We start from the raw sequence: 6,434 nt of genomic DNA, 5'->3' as shown, positions 1-6,434 counted from the left end.
GCATGCTCAAAACCCCACTGGAAAAGGATCTCTGCATCTATTTGCATTTACACTGTCCCGGTGTCACTCTTGCGAAGCAGCAACAGTTAACATGAACAGTTTGCCAAACACCATATAGTTGTTTTTTTTTCAATTGCTCAAATGCAACTTTATTTTTAAAAATAAACACCAAAAAAAAATCCCCCACAAGGCCCAAAATTGTTTGGATAGTTTTCCCAGGCTCTTGAGTTTTACAGAGCTCCAAAGCATTTTTTCCAGGGAAGAATTATGATCTGAAGAGGTTTGAAAGAAATTTACAGAATTGATGTATATAAATCCTACAATTCATAGTGTACCGATTAGCCTGTAATTCGTGGACTTCCTTGTGGTCTCCCATCCAAACATTAACAACTAGCTTCCAAGCTCTTCGAATCACCATGCTTCAGACAAAGGCACCCGTTTCCTTCCCCTTTCTCACAAAGACCCCCAGGAACTGACTTGGCCTCCAGAAGTTGTGGCTGATCCAACACTGAAAGTTTTGAAAGAAGAGATTGGACGGCCATTGGTCTGAAATGGTATAGGATTTCCTGCTTGACCAGAGGGTTGGACTAGAAGACCTCCAAGGACCCTTCCCAACTCTGTTATGCTGTTAAAACTCCCCAGTCTTGCTTCTAAAGAGGATGCAACCTGCTTGGTGGTCCTTCAAAAACTCTCCGGCCAAAAATTAAAGATTGGCTACAGGAAATTATTAATGATTGGGGATCCCCTATTGGGGATCTTCAAATTTTATATACTATATATATGTATATGTATATGTATATGTATATGTATATGTATATGTATATGTATACATACATACATACATATGGAGATATAGATAGATAGATAGATAGATAGATAGATAGATAGATAGATAGATAGATAGATAGATAGACATGCATATATATATATATATATATATATATATATATGGAAGCTATGGGTTCCAAATGAAACAAGAGCCTGAAGATGACAGGGTTGTGAGCCTGTCGAAACGTTGCTATAAGAGAGACTTTTAAAGTCACTGGTAGGATTTTAGCTGAGGTTTTAAAGGACCTTGCAGAGTGCTCTGTAAGGATTTTTAGAAGATTTTAAGCTGGGATTTTAACCAGAGTTTTAAACATTTTAACCAACTTATTTACAATGACGCGGGAAAACACCTGAGATTTTAATTTTTTGCATATGCACACCCGTGAAAACTTAAGAAGACATATATATATGTGTATGTATGTATGTATGTGAAGGGCACAAAATATCTAGTACTATACATATTAACCGCTGCCAGGATTGCCGACGCTCACATGTACACCCGCAGAGAAACTGGTCATACAAAAGATCATGAATTGCGCAGAAATGGACAAATTAACGCTGAGTTTAAAAGATGAAGAGACATCGATATTTTACAAAATGTGGGAACAGTGGTATAACTGGATAGAACGGAGCTAGATTGAAGATAGATTGTTATTAAGTCCAAGTAATAGATAAAATAAGAATGTAAATACGCACAATTTAATTTTTGTAACTAATGCATGAATTATTGTCCCAAGAAAAACACCACAATTAGCTGTTGTTGAGTGAAATAATTTTTTATGTTTTTAATGTCATAAAAGTTTAATAAAGTGTTTACAAAAAAAAAAATAAATAATACTCCTCTCCGGCCACCAGACTGGGTGCCCGTTAGTGGGCCAATGCTGGACAAGGAAAGAAAAGCCACAAAGGCGCCCCCTATCGGAAGAAGTGCAGTCCTGCTGCTGGTCAAGGTTGTCCAGCCCCCCTTTCCTCCTCCTTCTCTTCCTCCTCCTCCTCCTCACCTCCGGGCAGGTGGAGCCAGCGCAGGGCGGGAACGAAGCACCACTACTTTTCCCAAGCGCAGGGCCAGGCGTAGCTACTCTTCCCCTTCGCAAGTTCACAGTACGGGACTGTTGCTTCGGGTAAGTCTCTCCCCTCGATTTCTTCCCTGCACCCCGAGACTTGGATGGGGGGGGGTAGGACGCCTGCAAAGCCCGGGAGTCGGACGGGAGGGATGGGGGTCGCTTTCCTGGCCATCCGCTCTTGCAAGCTTCCCACCCCTCTCCTCCTCCTAACCTTCCCACCCCAGACCCAACTCACCCCTTGCTCTTTGCGCCCAGCCTGGGATCAGGAGGACTCCCGTCTCCGGTGGCCTCGGCGCCTGCAGCTTCCACTTCGTCTCCCCAATCTCTTGGGAGATCCGAGGGGGGACCTAGATGGGGTCCCACCACCCCCAGGGAGAGAGGGGGAGGATCTGTCCAAGGTGGAGGACGGTGCGCCTCGTTTCATCTTCTTCTTTGCGCAACAGAGAACGCGCGCCCTGCCCCGATTGCGCCTTCTCTGTTGCGCGCTGCCCTGCTCCTTTCCTGGACATCTCTCCCCCCCCCCTTACAAAGAGGAAGAAAAGAAACCGAAATTCTTTCTTTTCTTTCTTTTCTCTTTTCTTTCCCCCTTCTTTCTTCTTCTTCTCTCTCTGTCTCTCTCTCTCTTTCCTTCACTTTCTCTTTCTCAATTAACTAGAGTCACCGCCTGTCTCCAATTGGACCTGGATAGCTGCCAGCTGAGTGCATGGGTCTCACTCCCTCTCTGTCTGTCTGTCTGTCTGTCTGTCTCTCTTTTTTTTCCCTTCCTTCCTTCCCTTTTTCTCTCTCTCAAATAGTGTCACCACCTGTCTCCAACTGGCCCTGGACAGCTGCCAGCTGAGTGCATGGGTCTTCCTCCCTGTCTCTCTCTCTGTCCCTCCCTCCTTCCTTCCTTCCTTCCTACCCTTTTTGTCTCTCAATTAAATAGAGTCACCGCCTGTCTCCAATTGGACCTGGATAGCTTCCAGCTGAGTGCATGGGTCTGTCCGTCCTTCCTTCCTTCCTTCCTTCCTTCCTTCCTTCCTTCCTTCCTTCCTTCCTTCCTTCCTTCCTTTCTCCCTTCCCTTTTTGTCTCTCAATTAAATAGAGTCACTGCCTGTCTCCAATTGGACCTGGATAGCTGCCAGCTGAGTGCATGGGTCTGTCTGTCCTTCCTTCCTTCCTTCCTTCCTTCCTTCCTTCCTTCCTTCCTTCCTTCCTTCCTTCCTTCCTTCCTCCCTTTTTGTCTCTCAATTAAATAGAGTCACCGCCTGTCTCCAATTGGACCTGGATAGCTTCCAGCTGAGTGCATGGGTCTGTCCGTCCTTCCTTCCTTCCTTCCTTCCTTCCTTCCTTCCTTCCTTCCTTCCTTCCTTTCTCCCTTCCCTTTTTGTCTCTCAATTAAATAGAGTCACTGCCTGTCTCCAATTGGACCTGGATAGCTGCCAGCTGAGTGCATGGGTCTGTCTGTCCATCCTTCCTTCCTTCCTTCCTTCCTTCCTTCCTTCCTTCCTTCCTTCCTTCCTCCCTTTTTGTCTCTCAATTAAATAGAGTCACCGCCTGTCTCCAACTGGCCCTGAACATCTGCCAGCTAAATGCATGGGTCTCTCTCTCTCTCCCCCTCCCTCCCTTCCTCTCTCTCTCTCTCTCTTACTCCCTCCTTCTCTCTCTGTCTTTCAGATTTTGACTCAATCTATCTGCAAAGTCTATGAGAAGTTTGTTTTTTCTTTCTGCAACAGTCTACTAATGATTTGGTACCGTTTCTTCTGGGATGTGATTTCCTGGTGGTGTCCTTTTCAAGCACTGACTGGATCTCATCCCATTTTGCTAGAATGTTTGTGTCTGTAGTCCTTGATAGGGATGTGCAATTAGGTTCTTTAGAGAATAGCACGTAGGCTCCCCATCTTCCCATCAAGCAATTTATGTTTCAGTTAAAATGTTTCTTTAAAACAGAAACAAACAAACAAAATCGGGATCGAACTGTTACTCTCACAACCTGGTCGCTTTCCTTGCCTGCTCGTTTTTCCCCATGATCGAATTACTAACCAAAGTTTTCTTTATGTGAATCAGACTTAGTTGGCACATTCAGTTTTCTTTGGCAACTATGAATGTGGTTTGTTTTTGCTTTCTTCTGAATCTATTTACTTTTCAAATTCTTAATCTGGGAGGTCCCCTCTCCACGTCTCATCAGCCGAGACTCACCTGATGCAGCTATTCACGATCCTCTTAAGTTTCAGCAGGTGCAGCAATCTTTTACTCCGGCCAACTTTTGAAGCTAGTTTTTGAAATAATAATAATAATAATAACAACTGTTATTTTAAAAAGTCAAATGCCATGGTGGGGTGACAAGGGTGCAGGCCATCTGGATGAGACCAAGGAGACGTGGCCTTCTACAGAACAGGGCTAAGGAACTTCTGGTCTCCAGATATTGATTGATAAACTATCTTTTCTAGTACAGGAAGATGGGAAATATAGTTCCACAGCATTTAGGGACAGTTTGGTCTAGTGGTTAAGGCACCAGACTAGAAACAAAGTGATGATGAGTTTTAGGCCCGCCTTAGGCATGAAAGCCAAGTGGGTGACTCTGGACCAATCACCAGGAGACTGGGAATTCTAGTCCCGCCTTAGGCATGAAAGCCAAGTGGGTGACTCTGGGCCAATCACCAGGAGACTGGGAATTCTAGTCCCGCCTTAGGCATGAAAGCCAAGTGGGTGACTCTGGGCCAATCACCGGGATACTGGGAGTTCTAGTCCCGCCTTAGGCATGAAAGCCAAGTGGGTGACTCTCAGCCGATCACCGTGTGACTGGGAGTTCTAGTCCTGCCTTAGGCATGAAAGCCTAAGGGCCAATTCCTCTCTGAGTCAAACCCACATCACGGTGTTGGGGGGAAAAATAGGAGGAGGAACCAGTATTGGGTATATTCTCTCCCTTGAGTTATTTATAAAAAATAAAGGCAGGATATAAACAAACAAACAAATTTTAGAATCCACAACTTCCCTCCCCCATTTCCCAATAGATAGTGCTAATCTGAACCAACAGAGACTTTTATGGGTTTCCCAATTCTTGCACCCTTGAATTTCAAAACAGAGAGAACCGGTTGAAGGATGCTTAATCCAATTTAGGAGTAAGTCCTGAGTTGAGCTCTTTACTGCCTCCCTTGCATATACTCCTTAAACCAGACTTTCCTCTTTTCAAATACAAAACCAGAGAAGAACGTTTATTAAGAAATCCATGAAGATAGAAAATAAATTCCATCTCGGAGGAAAAGAAGGGCTAAGGAAAAAGAATTCTGCTTGCCGGTCTTCCTTATTTCTATACATGATCCAAAGCAGACAGAATCACTATTCGGTGAAATTGCTTTACTCCCATTTGCATTCCTGGTGATTAAAATCCAACAAATTAGGAAGATGGAGACCAACTCTGAGCTGGACTCTTTTGTCTGCTTGGTCCAATCGGACAACCTTTTTTCGAGTCAAAATTCCCTTCCTGCTTTCCTGGGTGAGTTCAGACAACTCCTCAAAGCATAGTTTCTTCTGAGTAAGAAATTTCCTTTAAGTGGGAACTGGGGAACTCCGTTCCCAAGGCTTACTATCTGCCAAAGGAAGAGTAGAACAGACTCTCTCTGTTCAAGGGGTAAACTTATGAATGGCGTTTGCTGTGTGTAACAGGACCGGCAAAAGAAGGATTTGCAGAACAAAACAATCACAACATTATTTTCGGAGGCTGCTCCAGTTGTTTTCCAGTGTCTGCTGGTCCAAACGCAAATGAAAACTGCCGTTCTTTAACCTTGGATACGTTTTGCAGTTGCACCTCAGATAGGAAGCAATAAAATAACAAATTTGGAGAGGAAAAGATTGCTAGACTTAGAGGCTAACAGAGAACAGCCACATAAAACTTCCCTCTTTTTTTTTTTTTTACAATAGTAAACATTTTATTACAGAATCAGAACTCATGTCATTAGCTGATGTCATGTCAAGGAAGGCTCCAAGTGAATTTTGGGGAAAATAATAAGAATAAGAATTTTATAAGATACCTCAACAAATTGCAGCTTCCTTCAATAACACCTGCGGAACTGCAAAAAACTGTGCTACTTGGAACATCGTGCATCTTAAGAAGGTATTTGGTTGATACCTAGGACGCTGGCAGCAACCCGTATCGACCATTAGCACCAGTCAATGGTATTTGTGATGCATTTCTGAATGTTCAGTTGACTGAGTTTCATGTTTAATGAATTTTTTTTTTTTAATTTGATTTATGTGCCGCCCTTCTCCGGAGACTCAGGGCGGCTTACAATGCATTAAGCAATAGCCTTCATTCTTTTGTATATTTTATACAAAGTCAGCTTATTGCCCCCACAAACTGGGTCCTCAATTTACCTACCTTAGAAAGGATGGAAGGCTGAGTCAACCTTGAGCCTGGCGAGATTCGAACTTACAGTAATTGCAGACAGCTGGTGTTAATCACAATGCTATCAGTCTGCTGAGCCACCAGGCCCTGGTGATAAAAGAGATAATAATAAAATACTAATACTAATACTAATACTAATACTAATAATAGGAATAGGT

Source organism: Pituophis catenifer, unplaced genomic scaffold, assembly GCF_029215685.1.
Source record: "Pituophis catenifer annectens isolate HBS135680 unplaced genomic scaffold, rPitCat1.0.hap2 SCAF_8, whole genome shotgun sequence".
NCBI lineage: Eukaryota > Metazoa > Chordata > Lepidosauria > Squamata > Colubridae > Pituophis > Pituophis catenifer.
Note: the sequence above shows the minus strand (reverse complement) of the source record.